The 23,225-nt window shown below is 48.4% G+C and overlaps 1 pseudogene; it reads right to left on the bottom strand.

Moving 5' to 3' along the window:
* Positions 1-290: 290 nt before the first annotated feature.
* On the bottom strand, positions 291-1,013 carry LOC112815986 (large ribosomal subunit protein eL29-like; annotated as a pseudogene).
* Between the last annotated feature and the right edge of the window lie 22,212 nt (positions 1,014-23,225).

The raw sequence follows: 23,225 nt of genomic DNA, 5'->3' as shown, positions 1-23,225 counted from the left end.
GGTTTCTCTGAGCTCTGAACCCAGGTGACAGTACGCATATGTGCCAATTTTGCAAAGCACTACAGGTGCCTTTCCAGAGGGCTGTGTTCTCTACGTATCCACTAATGTTGCCCACGGATCCCAGCTCCCCAGATCTTGGCCAGTGTTGCTTATTTCCCACCTTTCTATCTTTGGTCTCTCTAACTGGGATAAAGTGGTTGTCTCATTGCCATGACTTTTTCATTTCATTTTTGTTTTTTTTTTGACAGATCCCACCGCAGGTTTATTTGTTCAAATAGCACGGGAGGACACTAGCCCCATGCAGACAGAAGCCCAGGGGTCGCATCGGTCCTTCTGTCCTCACACTGGCAGAGGTCTCTGCACCGGAGCCTTTGTGGGGGCTGGGTGCCTCTGGGAGCCTGAGCCGCAGCAGGAGCTGGAGCTGGGGTCGCAGCTGCAGCCTGGGCCTTGGTCTGAGCCTTGGTCTTGGACTTCGGGCTGCAGAGCCCTGAGACCCTTGGCAAAGTGGACAGGAGCAGGTTTCCTGAGCTTGGGGTGAGCGATGCAGGCAAGTCGATTGAGCTTGCGGCTGCCGCCCTTTGGGACCTTGGGCTTGACCTCCATGGGCTTGATGAGGTCCTTGATAGTCTCGGCACGTGCATGCACAACCTTGGTGTTGTTGGCCTACATCTAATTCATGCCCTTCTTGTGCTTCTTGGCAAAGCACATGTTCCTCAGGAACTCGGAGTCTGCCCTCTTAAGAGATTCATATCTTTTTTAAAAGATTTCTTTATTATTTGAGAGAGTAAGAGAGAGAATCTCAAGCAGACTCTGGGCTGAGTGCAGAGCCCCACACGGGGCTCGATCTCACGACCCTGAGATCATGACCTGAGTGGAAACCAAGAGTTGGATGCTTAACTGATTGAGCCACCCAGGCACCCGAGATTCATATCTTTGTGATCGGGGTTTCTTGATGCCTTTTCTGTGCCATTTTTGTGACTGGTGGTCACGGTGTGGTTCTTGGACTTGTCCATGCCTGAACCGAAGCCTCCCATTTCATTTACTGCATTTATTATTTCTAGAAGTCCAACTTGGTTCCGTTTAAGATGTACCATATCACTTTTCTACTTTCCTATTCCCTGCAGAGATATTCAACCTATTTCTTTACAACAGTAAACTTAGTTTATCATCTGTTTCACGTAGTTCCATTATCTAGAGTTTTTACATGGGGTGGCCCCTAGGCCAGAGGGCATCTTTATACAAATTAGAAAAAGTGGCCCTTCTTCAACCATGTGTCTTTGTTTTTGTTTTGTTTTGTTTTAAGATTTTATCCATTTATTTGCCAGAGAGAGAGAGAGCACAAGCAGGGGGAGGGACAGAGGGAGAGGGAGAAGCAGGTTCCCCGTGGAGCAGGGAGCCCGATGCGGGGCTCTATCCCAGGACCCTGAGATCATGACCTGTGCCGAAGGCAGACACTTAACTGACTGAGCCACCCAGGTGCCCCCAACCATGTGTTTTTTTAAAAGTTAGAAGATTATCACAAAACCTGACCAGCTCAGCCAGGGAGAACATTCCAGCATGTTGGGGGCACACACGCACGTGCACACACTGTCACACACTCACACAACCTCCGGGTGCTGGGTCACACAGCTGCTGACGACCACATACTCCCTCGGTCCCCAGTGGTCAGAGGTGGAGTCTGGCAGCTGCAGAAATTGGGCTTCTAGGGCAGCAGGCTGGAGCCTGATTTCCTTGTTTCCTGAGTTATCTTTGACGACATGCTGGTTGTTGTATTATTCGTAGGAATAATTCAGAAGGAAGGTAATCTCCTCCACAGAGCATTTGTGTTTGCTGCTTCCAAGAGCCTGGGGGCATTGCCAGCGCTGAGCTTCTCAAAGTTGAGGCTTGGGATACCCTGGGTCACCTGCACCAACAGAGCCAGGCTGTAATCTCCCCAGGCTGGTCCACTTCCGGTTTACCCTTAACCTGGCTTATTGGGGGGAATGGGTTCTCCCATTAGACTTCCCATCTGCGGGGCTGTGGTGAAGACATACTCATCTCAAGAGGCCATCAGGAGGAGAGCTCAACCCCCTGCTAGTGGGCAGAGGTCCTCAGGAAGAGAGCAGCTTCTCCTTGATCCCCGTGCCCGACACAGTGACGCTGTCCCATCTTGTCAGCTCTTTACAGAGGCTCCTTTCAACACTCTATCCAGCTTTTTTAGTCGTTTCAGCAGGAGGGTTGCGGGAGAGAGTTCTCCTGCTATTACCAGAGAGTCCTGTTGTTTTAATTTGCAATCCTTTGATTAGAGGTGAATCGCAGGCTCCCCTGGGATTGGCAATATTTCCAATTTCCTCTCCAGCCAAGTGCCCGCTCATTCCCTGTGCCCTCTTTTCTCACTCTTTCCTGCCTTTCTCTTGCTGATGTGAAGGTGTTCCTTAAACACTCTAGATGTTAATTCTGTGTTAATTGCATATAACATCTTTTCCTGCTGAGTTATCTAGCCAGTCAATACCTTTCTGGCGGGCTTTACGCAACAGATATCCTTGATTTTGTTGCAGGCAAATTCAACACAGTCACCTCTGGAAGGTTTGCAGTGTGTCACTATGACCCTTCATCATTCAAAGCCAGGTCTCCCAGTGTCATTTGACCTGCATGAAGTAGAGGGGCTCCGACCTCCCTCTACAGTTCACTAACCTTGTTTTTGCACAGGTTAAGTCTGCAGCGTTGGTGACCTTGCCACATCGCTGCCTCATTTGTTAGCTTCCAATAAAAGCCACGAGTCCCTGATGCGTGTTGCTGTGAGGCCCTAGCCCCCCTCATCCTGGGCTCACCAAGCTAAGTCTGAGACCTACAGGCAGAACACAGATCGTCATTATTTTTCATCTTGAGTCAGCCCACCATTCCAGGCTGCTAAGTTATTTTTGGACCCCGATTCTGTCATCCAGTGCTTTGGCTGTCCCAGTTTTGGGGGCCACCTGAAACTTTGGTAAATATGTCATCCATGCCTCCCCCCGTGTCACCCATGAGAAGGTGGACCGCGGGAGGACAAAGGCCTGAACCCTGGCGCATGTCCCTGGAGTCCTCTTTCAGGCAGATATTGATTAATTAATGATAACATTCCCCGAGAGTCCTTGAGGAGCCACTAAATGCCTGAGCGTGGGCTAAGTGCTGGGGATGCAAGGCGGCTGGGGAAACAAGTCCTCCACCCTCTCAGGGCTCACACTGTCATGGAGGAGGCAGAGGCAATTAAATCTATAAATGATCATTTCCTCTTGTTCTGCGCTTTTTTTAAAAAAAAATTTATTTATTCATTTGAGACACAGAGAGAATGAGCATGAGCAGTGGGAGAGGCAGAGGGAGAGGGAGAAGCAGACTCCCCGCTGAGCCAGGAGCCCGACGTGGGGCTCCATCCTGGGACCCTGGGTTCATGACCTGAGCCGAAAGCAGACGCTTAACCATCTGAGCCACCCGGGCGCCCCTGAGTGCTTTTGTTTTTACAAAGAACTCGCTCATGGATTGTCTCTTTTGAGCCCTGTTTGGGACAGGCAGTCCGCCAGGAATACATGTACTTAGCCACAGACCATCCTACAGTTCCCCAGTCATCCTGCGGGCTTTCAGGAAATTAGCCAAGCGCTTTGCTGAAATTCCCACGCACCGTGTCTGCAGCGCTGGACGAGGACTGCAAACAGGACGGAGATCTGGCGTGCAGGCTCCCTCACGAAGGCACGCCGGACCCCTTTATAACTGCTTACGAATTATTTGTTCATAATTCACTGCCAGTCTCATTTGTAGCACTTCCTGCAAGGTCTGTGAGGCTCGTTCTCGCATGGTGCTGGGGTGTAATTCATCGGGACCAGAAGAGTCCAGAAGATCCTACAGTCTGCACTGTTTATCCGGGGAGGTATTTACCCTCCAGCCCAGCAATTCCGGGGGGGGGGGGGGGGGAAAGGCTTTTTTCGGGGTCCAGTGTACCCCCCTCCACTGGCGGGAGGGGGTAATGCAGTGCTTCTCCAAGTCTGGGGGCCACCGGGGGTCCTGTCCCATTATTAATGGGATGAGGAAATGCATTTACTAGGTCTTGACTAGCATTTCCTTATAGATAAAACAACGAATAGAAAATATCAGAGAGCGCTGTGGCTGGTAAGGGTACATGCTGTTTTATGAAATTCTCCTTTCAGTTATATATTAGATGTATGTGTGCTGGGCTCAGATCTAAAATCTGTCTCTTACTGTGGGTCTTCGTGGAAAAGTTTCCAAAGCTACGGGCACAGTGATTAAATCCATCCTCTTGAGTCCGCTAGAACATGGTTCAGCTCTGTGACTTTGGAGCCAGTTACCCAACCTAAGAGAATTTCATCGATAACACAAGATTGTAGTACTTATCTCCTCGGGCTTTTATGAGGATTAAATGAAATAATAAGTGGAAATGGCTTGGTTCAGCACCTGGAATGTAATGTGCTCTGAAGATGGGGCTGTTTTCTCGCTTTGAAGATATGCACACATGGCCTGGTTTCCTTCTCTTCCCGAGCGCTATTAATTTCACTTCCTACTTTCTATTTTCAGCAGTTTGAAGAAGCAAGTCTGTGGCTTTCTAGCAATCCTGGATTTTATGGATATTATCTCACATCTCAGAGGGTTTCAAGGCTCATAAACCTGCTTCTCCCAAGGCTTGAGGCTCAATGCCTGTGTTGCCTGCGATTTGGGGGCGGCTCCGTGCGCCCCAGCCGTCCCCTCTCCGTCGGAGGCCGGGAGGTATTTTAAAACCAGGCTCTCTCCTTCCTTTTCCTCTGAGGAATGGAAACCTTTTCCTGCCTGTCCTCCCAGCGCCGTAAACTCTCTCCCATTCCCTGGGCCGGGCCTCTTTTCTGGCCTCCCTGCACCCCTGCTTCTTGGTCAGGGGGCAGGGGTGCTCTCAGCTCCCCCCACTCCCTGCATCCCGGGCGCCCTCACTGTTCCCCAACCCGACCCGGGGCGCTGGAGCCAGCTGCCGCCCAGGTTTGTGGGGCCGGCCACCTCCCCTCCCTCCCTGAGACAGAGTTCAAGAGCAGAGTGGGTAGACTGCAAAGCTGCCCCCAGCTCCCCCCAGAAGCAGGCCCAGGGTTGAGTGCCACATGAAAGCCCCACAGGCCTCTCGTTGGTTCACACCCAGTGCTGGAGTCACCCAGATGGATGTCCTCTGCGCTCCAAGGCTCAGTCTAGGCCTAGGTCTTTAATGCCACCCCTCAAAAAGGCTTGTTATCAAGCAGCAGGTGCAGGGGGTGGGGGCCCCTGTAAGAAGTTCCCACATAAGGGCACCTCTACCAGGGGAAATTGCCTTTCTTAACAATAAAGTTTGAATTCAAATATGTCATGTTTGAATTCAAATATGTCATTCAGTTTATAGCACAATAGAATCGGGATCAAAGAAATTGGAAGGGCGAGGCAGAGTCTGCTTTTGAAAAAGCATTTCAGGGATTTTTCCTCCTTGGTTGTCTATGGAATAGGAACTGTCCTGGTTTTTCTTTTCAGATTACACATTGAGTGCCAGGTGTCAGGAGGGGAGCAAGGTGCCAGAGCATCCCTCCTGGGCCATGCTGAACCCCGGGTCATGAAGTCCACTCCACTCCTGGAGACGGGTCCCCAAGGGACTGTGGGACACTCCCCTCTGTTCACAACTCGCAAATAAACATCACTTAGAAAAAACTTTTGCCATCAGTACACCAGCGGGAAACAAAATGGATACTTCTCAAATATTCCAAGATCATACACCCTTTTCAGCAATCCCATTAGAACTAGGCTTTAATTTTAAAAAATGCCAATTTGATTGGATAGAAACTACTTTTCTACAACTTTCCTTTAGCCAAAAATGTTATAAATTGTTTTTATTCTGTGCTTTATATACCATGTGGACTTGGTGTGTCCAAATTAAATTTCAAGAGAAATAAATGTATAGAAAGATCAGCTGAGCCGAGCCCTCATCCTGAAAACATTGCATACAAAAAATACTAGTAACTAGTGGTTAGTAAACAACCGCACACATATTTTTCGGTATTTTAATTTCTCATTCTGATGGCAGAATACATTAGAGGCACACGACATAGAAAGTGGGCTTCTCCAGTAATTCCATTTCCAACGTCAAACCTCAGAGGCAGTGTGTGTCTGGCCCACCTTCTCGTAGAGAGTAGAGCGATGCCTGTGTGTGGACATGCCCAGGAGCGTATGCCGAAGTAGAAATATTTGGGGCGCCTGGGTGGTTCAGTCATTTAAGCGTCCGACCCTTGATTTCAGCTCAGGTCATGATCTCAGGGTTGTGAGATCGAGCCCCGAGTCGGGCTCCACGCTCAGTGTGGCGTCTACTTAAGATTCTCTCTCCTTCTCAAATAAAATAAATCTTAAAAAAAAAAATAGAAATGTTTGCTTCCAACAGACAGTTTGAAGTACTTCTGCCCGGTGGAGAAGGCAAGGGGCAGAGGGCCTTATGTTGGTGCTGGGATAGCACACTGCACAGTCTCTCAGCTAGGACTGGCTGCGAGAGGAGGAGGGTACCTGGGGGGGGTGGCTCAAAGGAAACACTTCAGGGTGGCATTCCTCAGTCTGGGAATAAGGACAGGGAAGGGGAAGAGCTGGGAGGTAGCAAGCAATCGCCAAGGTGCCAAGAGGCTCTGCAGCGGTGCAGAGGGAGGGTTGCATATACCCCGCCCTCAGTGACTGTAGGAGACTCCCCTGCACACCCTGCCACGGCGGGCGGTGGGGCTGTGCACAGGGCAGAGCTCACAGATAGGCTCCTGCAGGGGGGAGGCGGCAGCGGTCCCCCCCAGGCAGCACTGAGCGACTGCTCAGGACAAAGCCCTCTCCAAGAGATGCGGTAGCCAGCGGGTTCTGCCTCCCCTTCTGCAGTCCATGAGGTCCTTGGGGGCGACGCTGGGCCAGGCCTCACCATGGTACAGCTACGCTCCCAGGCCGACGACACAGGACAGGTGAGTTGAAACAGGGACCCCAACTTACTCAGGGCTGTCTTTCTGAAACGGGTTTCAGCTGAGACTTGAAATACATCCTCCCCGCTTCCACACACACCCCATCGTCCTCCCTGAGCCCAGGTTTGTGGGGCCGGCCTCCAGGGAGTAATTTCCTCCGCCATCACCGTCTGTCTGCACATCGCAACGCGGCCTATCCTGGCCAAGGCCTCCACCTAAGATCTTCTGTTTAGTTCTCTTTTGTTCAAGGCTGAGATGACCTCAACTCACAATTCCCGAAAGTGCACCACTGTTGGTGTCCCGGTTTAAGATTTCCTAGGCAAAACAGCCGGGGTGAGCTATTCCCGTCGGAGATCTGGGTACCGGCCAGATGCCAAGCCTCACGTGGGTGCCCGGCATTCAAGAAGACTACCTTTTCCTCCTGAAAGTTTGGGGGCTGGGTTTAGTGAGTGAGGACAGGTTTCTTGTGGTTGGGGGAGGACATGCCATTTGTTTGGTGGAGAGTTGCCTCATGACTGCAGGTAACCGGCTTCTGCCAGCCCCCGGCACCGCCTTCAGGCCTTCCAGAAGTGCCCACGGAAGTCGGGCCATTGCGAGTTTCATCTCTTTTACCTCCTGGCCACCCTCCCCCCCGGCCTTCGCAGTGCTATCCCCCCACCCCTGGGGGGAAGCTCATGTGGCCCCTAAAGACCCTGATACGATGCTCCCACTGCAATGGTTGATTCCAGAAAGGCCATGACACGTGTGTGTGTGTGGGGGGGTGCTACATCCAACAGGGAGAGCAGGGTATCAGAGGATTCCTCAGGCGAGCATGACTCAGTCTTACCCTCCAGCTCGACACTGGCTTGCAGCTGCACTCCCCTCTCCTCCGCCCCCCCCCCCCGCCCCCGCATGAATCTCTCCAGAACCAGCTCCCTTTGTTACTGGCTTTGTCACCATCGCTTTACCAGCAAGACCTGGAGCGGGCCGGAAGGTCCCCCTGCAAGAGTTACGACCACATCTTAACCCCTGGAACCCAGGAGTGCAAACGGATTTGGAAAAGGGGTGTTTGCCGATGTAATTAAGAATCTTGAGACTAGATCATCCGGGATTACGAGAGGAGCCCTACATCCACAGACAAGTGTCCTAGGAGCCACAGAAGAGACCCGGACAGGATAGCGGGCCTTGAGAAGACACAGGTGGAGAATGGAGTTCCATAGCCACAAACCAAGGAGCATCGGGAGCCCCAGGAGCTGGCAGAGGCAAAGGATTGTCCCCCAGGGCCTGCAGAGGGAGCTCGGCCCCGCTGGTACCTTGATTTTGGACCTCTGGCCTCCAGAACCCTGAGAATTCCTATTGTTCTAAGCCGCTCGGCTGGTGCTAGGTGCTAGGTGCTAGGTGCTAGGTGCTAGGTGCAGCCCCGGGGAGCTCAGACAGCGCCCTCAACAGAGCCAGTGTCCCTGCCCGGTCCTACGCCCGCCCGCCCAGCAGCAGCACCAGGAGGCGACTGTCCCATCCTCAGGCACTGCCTTCGGCTCCTCACCGCTGTTTTCCCACCTCACAGGACACTTTCACAAACTTCCAGGCTGAGTCCCTCGCTTCCCCTACTGCTAAATGTTGGAGGCCCCCAGCGCGACCCTCATGAATCCCCTCGGTGAAATCATACTGTCCCGTGGCTCTAAGCACCACCCACCCTCTCTGCTCCCTATTTCCCTCTGCAGGAACCTGGCGCGGTAGGGGGCTCAGAAACTATTTGGAGGATGAGTAACATCTTTTCACATAAATCACTATTTTAAATGTGTTTACCATAGCGGGGCACCTGGCTGGCTCTGTCGGAGGAGTGTGCAACTCTTCATCTTGGGGTTGTGAGCTCAAGCCCCACGGTGGGTATAGAGATCACTTAAAAAATTAACATACGTGTTTATCATATTCACTTTGGAAGCACTCTCAGATATACTCTCTTGTTCTTCTCATAAAAGCCCTGTGGCTTTTGAGTGACTGCGTGCTGGTCCTTCGGCTATTTTGTGGCAAAACGCAGGTTTCTGGATCTTTCAGCCCTCTCCTACCATCCTCTGACAGGCTGGAGCACTGCCCTGGAGGTTCTGTTCCACTGATCGTGCTGTTCCGAGGTTTCTCTGTATTAGGAATCCTGTCTCGTGACTCCATCCTCTGATTATCAAGGCTTCTCGAGAGGCTTTCTCTCTGGAACAGGGGTTGGCAAAATAGGACCTGCGGGCCAGACCCAGTAGGCTCTCTGTTTTCGTAAAGCAAATCGTACCGGAAGGCAGCCCCACTCCTCAGCGTACATAGTTCTGGCTGCTTCTGTGCTCCAGCAGCAGAGCTGGGGCCAATAGCCCACAGTCAAGCATTTTTACTCTCTGGCCCCTTTACAGAAATGGCTTGGAATTAGCCACAGGGAAGGCTTTCCCCTCCTTGCTGGGTTTGCACCCTCGGTCTCCTGCATCCATTCTGGGAGAAGGGAAGGGATGATCTTTTCCAGCTTTCCAACTAGTCAGACTCCAGGCTTGGAAATGGTATGAAACCTACTATGCTGATGACGGTGTTGGTGATTGTTAGCCACCTTTCGGCCCTCCTCCCTCCCCATCAAGGCCTCTCCCCGAAGTGGAGTCTCTGATGATCAATAAGGTTGGGATTCCTCCTAAAGGCCTTCCCACATCTGCAACAAAGAAAAGAAGCCTCCTGAGAAAAGGCCTCTCTGCACTCCTTACAGACACACATATACTCCCTCCCATCGCGAAGAAAAGGAGAAAGCGCCTCGTCCATCGTCTTGGAAGGTTCTTCCACACTCATTACATTCACGGAGCTTTTTCGATTATGAAGTGCCGAGGAGCAGCCTGAGTGACTGACTCCTGGAGCTTTTTCTCCACCCTCAGCACTCAGGAGACTTCTTCCCCTGTGTCGGAAGCTGGGAGCTAGAGCTAAAGGTTTTGCCATGCTGCTCACATCCACGGGCCTTCCGTCTGCTGCGGCTGGTCAGAGCCCTAGACACACAACTTCCCACACTTGCTGTGGGAGTGGGCTCTGGCGTGAGCACACCGACGCCCGAGAACGTGTATGTTTCTCGGTGCTTCCTCACGCTCCTTACCTCCATCAGACTGTTGGCGAGTGCAATTCCTGTGGGCGCAGGACCGGGAGGGCGCAAACCTCTCTCCAGCAGATTTTCTGCCAAGCAGTAGTAGGTTGTGACTTCCCAGGGGACCTCTTCCCGCACTCGCCATACTTGAAGGATATTTTTTCTAAGACCTCTTGTGGTTTCTCGGGACTCAGGAGATTCTACAAAATTAGATCTCTGGGGCCCAGCCTTTGGGAGTTCTCCCCATGCCTTCCCTCCACACTGAGCGTCCTCAGAAATGCCCTGCTTCCCAGCCGACTCCACCTCCCTGCCTCCGCTCTCACCACCTGACAAATAAAAACCCGGCAGGACCTGATAGCCACTGTGCACCAAAACCAACCTGAGAACAGAACCACCGAAGAGAGAATGCTGGTGTGCAGCCCTCGTCCTCCCAAGCCTCCGCGGTAAGGGAGGGAAGGGGGCTGGGACGGGGCCGAGAGCCAGCGGACAGAGAAGGCCGAGGGTGCTGGTAACACAGAGAGAGAGGGAGGAACGAAGGGCCGGGCAAAACACCTAGGGAATGAACAGGGCAGTCAGCTGATGTGTAGAGATGAAGTCAACCCCCAGAAGGAAAGGGGTAAGAAAACAAAGCAGCAGGTAAAGAGGAATGGCTGCAGGCGAAGCTCCTCGGGGTCCTCACTGCACGCAGATGGACCAGGCAGAGGCAGACGTCAGAGGCCGTCCTCTGGGTGCTGATGGCTAACCCAGGGGAGAGGAAATGCACACTGGGGTATTCCTGTAGAAGTTTCTATCCGATTTCCCCTAGTGGCGAAGAGACCAAGAGAAAATGAGGAATCATCTAACTCGGGCGTTCTGCCCAATGTTTCAGAAGGCACACGGGAAGGAGTTGCCACAGGAGGGGAGCTAAGGGACTCCCCTCACTCACCGGTGTGAGCGAAGCCCTCCATCCTCCAGTGGCTGGCAGATCTGGTACCCATCATGCTTCCCCTTGTTCCAGGAAGATGATCAGATTGGGCTGGGAAAAAATAAAATTCTATTCATAGCACTGGAAACAGGAAGAGAAAGGGGAGATAATGAACCGAAAGCAGGCTTAGGCCTTCTGCCAACATGAAACAGACGTGGCTGGGGCTGCTCTCTAAGGGGACGACCATCTTAGGACAGAAGTAAAACTCCCAGGGTCAACATCTTCGATACAGACAGATCACCTGGGTGCTGGAGAGGGTAAACTCAGATCCCAGGAAATGTACCCATTTCCAGTAAGGGAAGTATCAGAACCCAACATTTATGGGAAGCAGAAATAGCCCACTTTTCATCAGGAGGGACCATGCAGCTTACAAGGATTCAGAAACTAAAACCAACTAAGCTGAAAGCTTCAGACCATGCCAACAAATGGATGGCAGCAATGACTTATTCAGCAATGGATTAACTGAGTCACGCAGAGAGTTCTTACCCAGTCAGGTCACATTCCCAAAATTCTCCATCACATCTTAATGAAGATTCCCCTTGGAAGGGCCAGGCAGCGCCAGTCCCTATGAGTGACATGTATGGCCAGGGCCTCACACATCTTCAAAAATCACCCAATCCCGAAACACAGGATTTCTGCTGCCACCAGAAGAATAATCCCTGAGGGATTTTTCAGCAGGGTAAAAGGGAGGCTCTGAGTCTCTGTTTATACCTGATGAGTAAGGAGAGCTATGGAACAAGGGTCTTCCAGCAGGGAAAGGGATGGTTAGGGCTGCCGTGGTCAAGCAAATGCCACAGCAATGAAGGTGCAAGGGAAAACTGTATTTCCCTCCCCAACTCTCAACACTTTTGGTCACCAAATAGGTGTGTATTTGGGGGTCTTCCTACACCAAAATAGTTCTCTGACACCAGCTGGGTGTCCCGCAATTTTTTTTTAAGATTTTATTTTTTTAATCTTTTTTTATTTATTTATTTATTTTATTTTTTAAGTAATCTCTACACCCAACATGGGGCTTGAACTCACAATCCCAAGATCAAGAGTCACATGCTCCACTGACTGAGCCAGCCAGGACCCCCAAGGGAGTCCCATGATTTAACTCACTTCTGACACTGTCCACGTGGAGAGAGCATCAGATCCCACAGGTTAAGGGCTCAGTTCCACTGGACCACCCCCATTGCGGATGCCAATCACCAAGTCCAAGTGGTCACCTGCACTTCTGACTGACTGGCTCTAAATCAGGGGTTCCTACGACCCCCTCCTCAAGTTCGATTAATTTGCTAGAGCCACTCTCAGAACTCAGGAAAACAGTTTACTTACTAGTACCAGTTTATTACAAAGGGTATTGAAAGATATGACTAAACAGCTAGATGCAGAGATCATAAGCAGAGTGTAGGTGCTTCTGTCCCCAGTGGACTTAGGCTGTGCCACCTGCTGGCAAACGTGTTCTTGTTCATCAACCCGGAAGAACTCGTCAAATCTCACTGCCCAGCAGGTCTTACTGGGCTTCATACCCAGTCTTCTTCCTTTCTTACAGGTTGGCAGGTGGAGCTGAAAATTGCAACCCTCCAATTACTTGGTCTCTCTGGTGACGAGGCCCATCCTGAGGCTATCCGGGGACCCTACCTGCCCTAAGTCCCCTCGTCAGCAAAAACTCCTGTGTGCTTGGAAAGGGACTCCTTAAGAGTAACAAGAGACGATTCTATCACCCAGGAAATTCCAAGGGTTTTAGAAGCTCAGTGCCAGGAATCAGGACCAAAGGCCAGATATATTTATTATACCACAGGAAGAAATGCAAACTTTAATTGATTATTAGGTGGCCAGGCAAGGTCTCGTGAAGCAGCGGAAGGAAGCAAAGCTTACCAGACTCAAGGGCTAGGGCTGCGGCTGCCATGACCACCATGACTGGGCCTCAGGACTTTCCTCTGCAGAGGGTGGGGGCTTCAGGGCCAAGATTGGCAGAGGCTGGGGGAAAAGTTTCTGAGGACCAAAAAAAAAAAAAAGAGGCAGTCCTCTGCGTTGTACCCCGACCCATTCCCAATCCCCAGGAGAGACCAGACACACAAGGCAGGAATATTTCCAGAAGGGGGAGTGCGCACAGCCCTGTAGTTCTAACCCTGCATTCAAATCTGCTTCAGAAACCAGACTCTGAGGCAATAATGGACAGTAAGTACCGAGCATCCCTCCTGTGGAAGACAAGTGGGCTTCACTTTAGAATTTAAAAATCTTCCCACATATATAGCCTAACCATCTCGACTTGGGCCACTAAATAAGTAAACGGCTAAAAGTGTAACAAATAATAAATCTCCACTGGTCAGGGAGATATGGCATGTCTCCACAGTGAAATACCATGAGCTACAGAAAGAATAAAGTAGACCTATATGGAAAGACCTGGAGATGTTTCATGATGCAGTAAGGTGCTGTAAGGGGAAATCCAAAGTTCAGCTCGATCCTTTTAAAAAACATATATACTTGGTGGTGGGGGGTGGGAGGGATGGGGTGGCTGGGTGATAGACATTGGGGAGGGTATGTGCTATGGTGAGCGCTGTGAATTCTGTAAGACTGATGAGTCACAGACCTGTACCCCTGAAACAAATAATACATTATATGTTAAAAAAAGAAGAAGAAGATAGTAGGAAGGGAAAAATGAAGGGGGGAAATCAGAGGGGGAGACGAACCATGAGCGACTATGGACTCTGAGAAACAAACAGGGTTCTAGAGGGGAGGGGGGTGGGGCGTTGGCTTAGCCCGGTGATGGGTATTAAGGAGGGCACGTTCTGCATGGAGCACTGGGTGTTATAAGAAGACAATGAATCATGGAACACTACACCAAAAACTAATGATGTAATGTATGGTGATTAACGTAACATAATAAAACAAAATTGAAAAAATAAAAAAATAAAAAATATATACTTATATGAAATCTGGATGAATTTATTCTAAATCCTTGAAGGAAAGGATTAAGAGAGGTATCCATTCCACATTCTTTTTTACACGAAAAGCTTAATGAAAAACATTTTCTCTCGAATTTTTTTTATTACGCTCAGATATAAACGTAAAATGTATTTACTTCTTGATTTTTTTAAACAATAGCAAAGACTTAATTTCTTACTCATGTCATAGCCAGGCTGTAGCTGGCTACGGCTTTGCTCCATGGCACTCAGGCTGAAAGAACAAGCCCAACCAACAACCACTCTTTTTTTTTCTTAAAGACTTATTTATTTGAGAGAGAGAGTCAGGGGAGGGGCAGAGGGAGAGAATCTTCAAGCAGACTCCCCACTGAGCGCAGAGCCCATGCAGAGCCGGACACAGGGCTCCATCCCACCACCCTGAGATCATGACCTGAGCCGAATCCAAGAGCCGGAAGCTTAACCACCTGAGCCACCCAGGCACCCTACAACCACACTTTTTTAAAAAAAGTTGTGGTACAGGGGCGCCTGGGTGGCTCAGTTGTTAAGCATCTGCCTCCGGCTCAGGTCATGATCCCAGGGTCCTGGGATCGAGCCCCTCATCGAGCCCTGCATCGAGCCCTGCATCGGGCTCCCTGCTCAGCAGGGAGCCTGCTTCCTCTCCTGCTCCACCTGCTTGTGTTCCCTCTCTTGCTGTGTCTCTGTCAAATAAATAAATAAAATCTTTAAAAATAAAAAATAATAAAAAGTTGTGGTACAATGTATAGAACATAAAATTTATGTAGTAACTTTTAAGCATAAGCTCAATGGCATTAAGCACATTCTAGCTGCAGTGCAACCATCTCCAGAACTTTTCTCATCTGCCCAAACTGACACTCCATACCCATTAAGCACTAACTTCCCCCCAGCCTCTGGCAATGACCGCTCCACTTTCTGTCTCTATGAATTTGGCTCCTCCAGGTACCTCCTATAAGTGGAGTCAAACTGTATTTGTCCTTTCGTGACTGCCTTACTGCACTAAATACAATGTCCTTGAGGTTCATCCATGTTGTAGCACGGGGCAGAATTTCCTTTGTTTGAGGGGCACCTGGGTGGCTCAGTCAGTTAAGCGTCTGCCTTCGGCTCAGGTCATGATCCCAGGGTCCTGGGATCGAGCCCCGCATCGGGCTCCCTGTTCAGTGGGGAGTCTGCTTCTCCCTCTCCCACTGCCACTCTCCCAGCTTGTGCTCTCTTGCATTCTCTCTCTCTCAAATAAATAAATAAAATCTTTAAAAGAAAGAATTTCCTTCGTTTGAAAGGCTGAGCAACATTCCATTGTACGATACCACGTTTCATTTCTCCAATCCCCCAGGGGTGGATACCTGGGTTGCTTCCATCTTCTGTATTCTCACTAACGCTGCTATAGACATGGGTGTGCAAATAAATACCAGAGTCCCTGTTTCCAGTTCTTTTGGAAATATACCAAGAAGCAGAATTGCTGGGCCATATGGTAATTCTATTTGAATTATTTTGAGGAACTGCCATACCATTTTTCACAGTGGCCACACAAGGGCTGTGTCTTCTCCATGGCCTCCCCAACACTTGTAGTTTCTGTTTTGCTCGTAATAGTCATGGTAACAGGTGTGAAGTGGTATCTCACTGTAGGTTTGATTTTCATTTCCCTGATGATTAGTGATGTTAAGCATCTTTTCCTGGAAATGTCTATTACTCAAGCCCTTGGCCCATTTTTTAATGTTGCTTGTTTTTTAATTGTAGGAGTACTTTATTTGAGAGAGTGTGTGAGAGTGAGAGCACAAGGGGGTTGGTGGGAGGAGAGGCAGAGGGAGAGCGAGAAGTAGACTCCCTGCTGAGCAGGGAGCCCGATGTGGGACTCGATCCTAGGACCCCGGGATCATGACCTGAGCTGAAGGCGGACACTTAACCGACTGCGCCACCCAGGCACCCCTTATTGTAGGAGTACTTTATATATTTTGGATCTCTTTCAGTTTTTAAAGACTTTCCAAAAAACTTTTTGCACGGAAAACGCCTATAATTCAAGAATGTCTCAAAAATACTGTTTATGGTTGGATCAGGATTTTGGAGATTTTTTAGCTTTTTGTTTTGAAATAATGACAGATCTCACAGGATCTTAGATACTTGCATCTGGAGTTAAAACAGCATCACAGGCTGAATGTAAAGGCAGAGTAAAGATACAAAGCTAAGCAGGAGAGCTAGTCTCTTAGCCCATCTCTTGCCCCCACCCCCCACCAAAGTCCACTTATTTCACAAATCAGAATGGGAAAACTATAGTAGAGGAAATTTGCACCTGGGAAGAGTGACAAGGGCCAACACTTCATATATATTACAAAGTTATTCTGGTTTCACTGAGAACATTCCCAGAAAAAAATTTCTATAAAGGGTAGGCAGTGGAAATCATACTTTCTACCAAAAATGAATTGTGACAATTAAGAGGACAGACTTTTCAAAAGCTTTTCCAATGTGATCTGAGCACTCTGTCAGAGGCTGCGAGTCACCTACCAACACCACTCTCCTTTCCTACTAACAGAAACACATTTGTTGTATCCAGGGTGACAAAGTGCCCAGCTAAAAAGGCCACATCTTCCAGCCTCTCCCACAGCCAGGGCTGGTTACATGATACAGTTCTGGCCAATGAAATGAAAGCCAGGAAGTCACCAGACAGGGCTTCCAGAAAGTTCTTTCAAGTCCTGTTATTTAAAAAAGTGTGATAGGGGCGCCTGGGTGGCTCAGTCGGTTAAGCATCTGCCTTCGGCTCAGGTCATGATCTCAGGGTCCTGAGATCGAGTCCCACATCAGGCTCCCTGCTTGGCTGTGAGTCTGCTTCTCCTTCTTCCTCTGTGATCTCCCTCACTCTCACACCCTCTCAAATAAATAAATTTAAAAAATAAAAATGAAACGTGTGATACTTTGTCAGAAATTCAGAATCTTGGGTATTTAGTCCAACCTATGGAATTGGGATCTGCATTTTAACAAGACCCCCTGTTGGCTCACATATGCGTTTAAAATTTTGAGAAGTGTTGCTTTAAGGGGCGTTTTTAGCTTCCTCTTTCTTCCTGCCTGGAATGAGAATGTGATTGCTGGGGCTTATAGTGGCCATCTTTTGACCACGATGTGACCTCAAAGAAGCCACGTGCTAAGAAGGATAGTGAAAAAAAAACGGAAGGAGCCTGGGGGCACTGATGACATCATGGAGCCACCACACTGTCCGGAACTGCCTGCTCCGGACTTCTTGAACACAAAAGAACAGCCTCTACCATGTTCAACTACTATTGAGAAGGAACCACTCCAGATGTACAGACCAGAAGAAAAATCAGAAAGCCCTAAGCAAGAAAAGGCACAGTCAACTGTTACTGGATCGTAAACTACACATAATGATTCCATTTTAAGTTAACATAGGTAGGCACATGTAAGTGTATAAAAATGTCCAGGAGTGACTGGGTGGCTCAGTCAGTTAAGCACCTGACCCTTGATCTCAGCTCAGGTCTCCATCTCAGGGTCATGAGTTCAAGCCCTGTGTTGGGCTCCATGCTGGGCATGGAGCCTACAAATGTCCAGAAGATAGAAGTATATATATCAAAATGTTCATAGTGTAGGTGGTGGAATTATGAGTAAATTTAATTTTCTTCTTTATACCTTCCTTTTATTGACTGAATTTTTTACATTTTGCATGAATTTTATTTTATAATAAGAGAAATGGTTTTTAAAAGATAGAAAATACATGTACCCTACACAGAAGTACACCTTAAGATAATTAAAAAAAAAAAGTATAATATTGAACAGGATAAAGAATTGCTAGATTGCCTGGCTGGCTCAGTCAGAAAAGCATGTGGCTCTTGATCTTGAGGGTCGTGAGTTCAAGCCCCACGTTGTGGGTAGATATTATTTAAATAACTAAATAAACTTTTCAAAAAAAAAAAAAGAATTACCCACTTCTGGGGTAGGAGTGGGCCGACGAGAAAATAGGGAATAAAGTGAAAGCAACCTTGCCCGACTAACGATGACAAGGGGCCTCAAATGGAGTAGAATTTGCACATCCTTGACTCCTAAGGTCCAAAAAACGTCCAGCTTACATCACAGACATTTTTGACTCAACATCTATTCACCGGCTTGAGGAATTCCTTGGTTTTCAGATTCCACTAAATAACTTTTGGCTAATTTCAAAATAAAATGATCCTCAAGAGGCAAAGACTAGTCACATTTGAGGCCCACATACATGTAACCACTTCAAAGGCAGCTCAAAAAACACTTGAACCAGCACAGCAAACCTAAATGAAGGATCCTCCAGGATCCTTCAAGGGGAAAATGTTCAAACACACACACACACACACACACACACACACACACACACACACACACACACACGTCTAAGGAAACAATGCAGCGCCCTGTTGTGTGCACTTCCTTCTCTCCCTGTCCTTCTTGCACGACTCTCCACACTCTGTATATAACATTTCAAGAATTAAAACACACACACACAATTTAAGCTGTCTTTTGGATACAGCTAAGTTAAAATGTGTATACAGCAATCCAAACTGGCAAAACTCACACTAAACTAAAACTGTACCAAGAGAGTGGCTCAGCAGATTCTAGCATATTGATGCCACCCAGTGAAATTCAATAATGCCCACACCCGATTTGCTTGCACATACATTCATGAGGGAAAGAATTTTTATCTTTTTTGTTCATTGATGATCTCAAGCATCTAGAACAGGACCTGGCACACAGGAGGTGTGGGGAAAATTTTTTTTGAGTGACTGTATATAGCAATAAACAAAGTCTTTGCTTGAAGCAAAAAATTACCCACAGACATGCATTAAATCAATTTGCAAATGTCTCCAAGAGAAAAGGATATTGAAGAGGTTCCCACTAATCTTTGCTTTCATCTAAGTGTATAAAGCAAATACACAGGGGCACCTGGGTGGCTCAGTCAGTGAAGCGTCTGCCTTTGGCTCAGGTCATGATCCCGGAGTCCTGGGATGGAGCCCCGCATCGGGCTCCCTGTTCAGCAGGGAGTCTGCTGCTCCCTCTCTCTCTCACTCCACTCTCGTGCTCTCTCTCAAATAAATAAAATCTTAAAAAAAATTAAATAAAGCAAATACACATTTTGTCAATCAACTACTTAGATGTTACAAACACGGATTCTCTCCACACAAGGCAATGAGATGTAAATTATGAGGGACAAAGATGACAAAGTAGTATGTATAGATGATGGACCACCATGTAAAATGTTCAGGTGCCAGACCATGGAGATGAGATGGCAGGTACTTAGGACTCTAAGAGTGGCAGGAGAGACAAGATTAATCACCTGCAGAACCCACCCACGTCAGGCTAGTTCTGAAGGTGAGGATCAGAAGGCCCGGATGTGTGTGATTTGGGCTTTGTCTTTGATGTAACTTGGAAAGCTATGATGTAGACAATCTTATTTAAACATCTTCAAATGTGTATTAACAGGCTACCACATAGCTTGCTGATGCAGATTATTAAGATCAATGCCCTTTTTTTGAATTCTATGATATAATTTGACTTTCTATATCCTTTTTATAGGGAAAAGATGTGTGCCCAACTTGCAGAAATAGTCTTGTTCTCTTGCCAAATATATTTCTCATTGTAAATTCGCATGCTGGCTAATTATAACAGCTTGGAAGTTACATAAATGTCCAACAATAGAGAATCAGTTAAGAATAAAATTCATTATAGTGCATATGTATAAGATGATACAGCCATTAAAAAACATGATGTAAAAGTAGGTATTGCCACAGGAAAATGTCCACAAATAGAGGGCATATAAAAAATCAGGTTATAAAACAGATGTATCAAGTAATCCCAGCTATGTTTAAAAAACTACTCAAGAGGCAAAAAAACCTGGCAGAACATTACTAAGCATGGGGTTGTGTCTCAGGGTCCAAATAGAGATGACTTGTTTTATTCTGCAGTCTTGTGAATTTAGGTCTTATTTTTCTGTATTTTCCAAATTTTCTATACTGAACAAGAATTACTTCTATAATCAGAAAATAAGCAGCAATAATATTTTTTTCAATTTTCATTCAGATGACCTTAGGCAAGTTAATCAATCTGTTTCTTTAACTGTAAATGGTAGAGGCAGAGAAACCTTTAGGTTACCAAGACATGTAAATGCTTAGAACAGGCCCTGGCAAGTAGGAACTAACTGCTCAGTAAAAGTTAGCTATTTGCTCCGAAATTCTTTCAAGTATGGTGATAGGCACTTGAGGCGGGGCCTGTCTCACCTGTGGTGACCCTGCTTGTAAAGCAGTCCTGAGAAGCCGGTATGCTTCTCCATCTCTTTCCACTGTGAACAACAGCTAACAAAGGTAGAAAGGGAAATTTAGGACTGAGTTCACAAATTCCCAAGTCTTTAGGCACCATGGAAGAAATGGAAATGTGAGTGAAGTGGGGGTGGGGGTTGCTATGGCTCCCTGGACAGGGGGGACTCCCCAGAAGTACCTCAATTCAGCTTTTTAATTTTTATAAGGATTATTTATTTATTTATTTGACAGAGAGAGACACAGCGAGAGAGGGAACACAAGCAGGGGGAGTGGGAGAGGGAGAAGCAGGCTTCCCGCTGAGCAGGGAGCCCGATGGATGCGGGGCTCGATCCCAGGACCCTGGGGTCACTACCTGAGCCAAAGGCAGACGCTTAACGACTGAGCCACCCAGGCGCCCCTATTTATTTATTTTTAAAGATTATTTTAGAGAGAGAGCTTGGGCAGGGGAGAGGAACAGAGGGAGAGTCTTTTTTTTTTTTTTTTTTTTGAAGATTTTATTTGTCAGAGAGGAGAGAGCACAAGCAGGGGGAGTGGCAGGCAGAGGGAGAAGCAGGCTCCCCGATGAGCAGGGAGCCCATCGTGGGGCTCGATCCCAGGACCCTGGGGTCCTGATCTGAGCCAAAGGCAGCTGCTTAACCTACTGAGCCATTCAGCTGTCCCATGAGAAAGTCTTAAGCAGTGTCTGTGCTGAGCACAGAGCCCGATGCGGGGCCCGATCCCACAATCCATGAGATCACAACCGGAGCTGAAACCAAGAGTCAGGACGGTTAACTGACTGCACCACTGAGGCACCCAATTTTTTTTAAGATTTTATTCTATTATTTCTTTTTTGATAGACAGAGAGAGGGAGAGAGTGCGAGCACACATGAGTGGGGGGAGGGGCAGAGGGAGAGGGAGAGAGAAAATCTCAGTCAGGTTCCATCCCACAACCCTGAGATCATGACCTGAGCTGAAATCGAGTCGGACGTTTAACTGACCGCGCCACCCACACACCCCTACACGTTTTATTTTGAAGTAATCTCCACACCCAATTTGGGTCTCAGACTCACAACCCAAGATCAAGAGTTGCATGCTTTACCGCCTGAGCCAGCCAGGCACCCCAATTCAGCTTATTTGAAAAGCGGGCACTGGCCTAACAGCCCACATCTACCCTGGAGCTGTGTGACTTGTGCAGTCAAGTCTCCGCAGAAAAGAACAATTCAAAGTGATGGAACTTTACAGGTGGTTGACAGGCCACCCCCGTCAATGCTTCCTTCTCTTCAGTGTGTTTACAACTGGGTCTCAAATAGCTGTCAGTGTCCCCTCAGGTAGGATGTTGTTAAAGCACACAGCAACAGTTTCTCTCCTCACACATCAGTGGCCGTATCAATGATGGAAACCGGCCAGATGACCAACCCGGGGTAAGAAAGGCAGTCCAGGGTTGCACAGCTGAGGGGCTCCTGGGCAAGCTGGTCTGACTGGTTCCAGTCCGAATGGGGAGGGAACTCAGAGGGCAGGAACCAATCCTGCAGCAAATGTGAGCTGTCCGAGAAATCTAGGGACCGTATGATTTATTGTCACGATGGGGGTACTTCTTACTTCTCACAGTGGAAAGGAATGCTATTAACAGTCACACCAGGACATCGGGTCTTGACCGGAAATCCTCAAACACATTGGGATACACGGCTACCCTTAAAATCAACATGTCCCTAAGGCCTCGGGTAAATTCCAGCTCTTCACCGACAACTACCTACTTCCGTGGCAGGAAGAAACCACTCTTTTCAAACCACGGCGTATTAGTAAATAACCCAGGAGGCCTATATCAAGGGCTTACTCCCCACAAAAGCTGGGGATCTTCCTCTCCAGAATCCTTGGACTGAAAGTAGAGAGGCTCTCCAGGCAGGATGAGGGCCCGGTCCCCGGAGCTGAGACAGTGAGAAGTGTTGCAGAAGGAAAGGCAGAGAGCAGTGGATCTCTCAGTCCCCGGGCCCTCCCTAGATCCCTCATTCCACACCGGCCTCAGGGAGGAGGGAGCAAGGGGGCTATTCTGAGCGGCGGCTCCCCCTGGACTCCGCGGGGTCAGGAGCTGTGCCACCAGTGAACCTCTGTCCCCCTTTCCTCACTGGACTCCAGGGGTTACAGGTCAGCCACTGGCTCAGAAGCCACTGGTGCAGTAATGACGGAGGCCCAAGACCATGTCCGTGGCGGACACCAGCTGGGACTGAAATTTGATGTGCACTCTGACGAGTATCTTCCAAATTCTATAGATGGAAAACAGGCCTCCATTACATTCCCATGATCTATCTGATAATTATCCTATTCAGCCCTCTTCCCATGTTATGAATTTTTAGCTTCTCAAATTTGCCTCTCTTTTCCCTCCTCCTATACTACTTAACAGAATTCCAATCTGGCTTTGAAACTACAGAACTCCCCAACTACTGGTGAAAAAAGTCTCAGCAAGATCAGGGGGAAAAAATATTTCTCTGTTCTCCTAACAGCTGCAGAAAAGCAAGCACTATTCAAATGTCCCACAAGTGTTCTTGCTAAGGTTATTATTTTTTTAAAGATTTTATTTATTTGAGAGAGTGCAAGCATGCTCCAGCAAGGGGGAGGGGCAGAGGGAAAAGCAGACCCCGCCCCCCCCCCCCCCCCCCCCACTGAGCAGGGAGGCCAAAGTGGTGCGGGGAGTTGGTGGTGCTTGATCCCAGGACCCTGAGATCATGACCTGAGCCAAAGGCAGACACTTAACCAACTGAGCCACCCAGGCGCCCCCCTTATTAAGGTTATTTTTAAGGAGTCTTTCAAGACTCCCGGACGTCAGACATTGTTAATATATCCTGGGAAAGTGATCTTTAAAGTCTATAAATTTTAAAGACTTTAAAGTCTGTAATTCTGATAGCTTACTTAATAATTTGTAGTCCTGGGGGATGCCTGGGTGGTGCAGTTGCTTGAGCATCCCAACTCTTGATTTTGGCTCAGGTCATGATCTCAGGATCGTGAGATCGAGCCCCAAGACCAGCTCTGTGCTCAGCTCAGAGACTGCTTGAGAGTCTCTCTCCCTCTGCCCCT

The sequence above is a fragment of the Callorhinus ursinus genome, unplaced genomic scaffold, assembly GCF_003265705.2.
Source record: "Callorhinus ursinus isolate GAN/ISIS: 27379988/994484 unplaced genomic scaffold, GSC_fseal_2.0 scaffold59, whole genome shotgun sequence".
In the NCBI taxonomy this organism is placed as follows: domain Eukaryota; kingdom Metazoa; phylum Chordata; class Mammalia; order Carnivora; family Otariidae; genus Callorhinus; species Callorhinus ursinus.
This window is presented reverse-complemented; position numbering and strand designations above follow the sequence as displayed.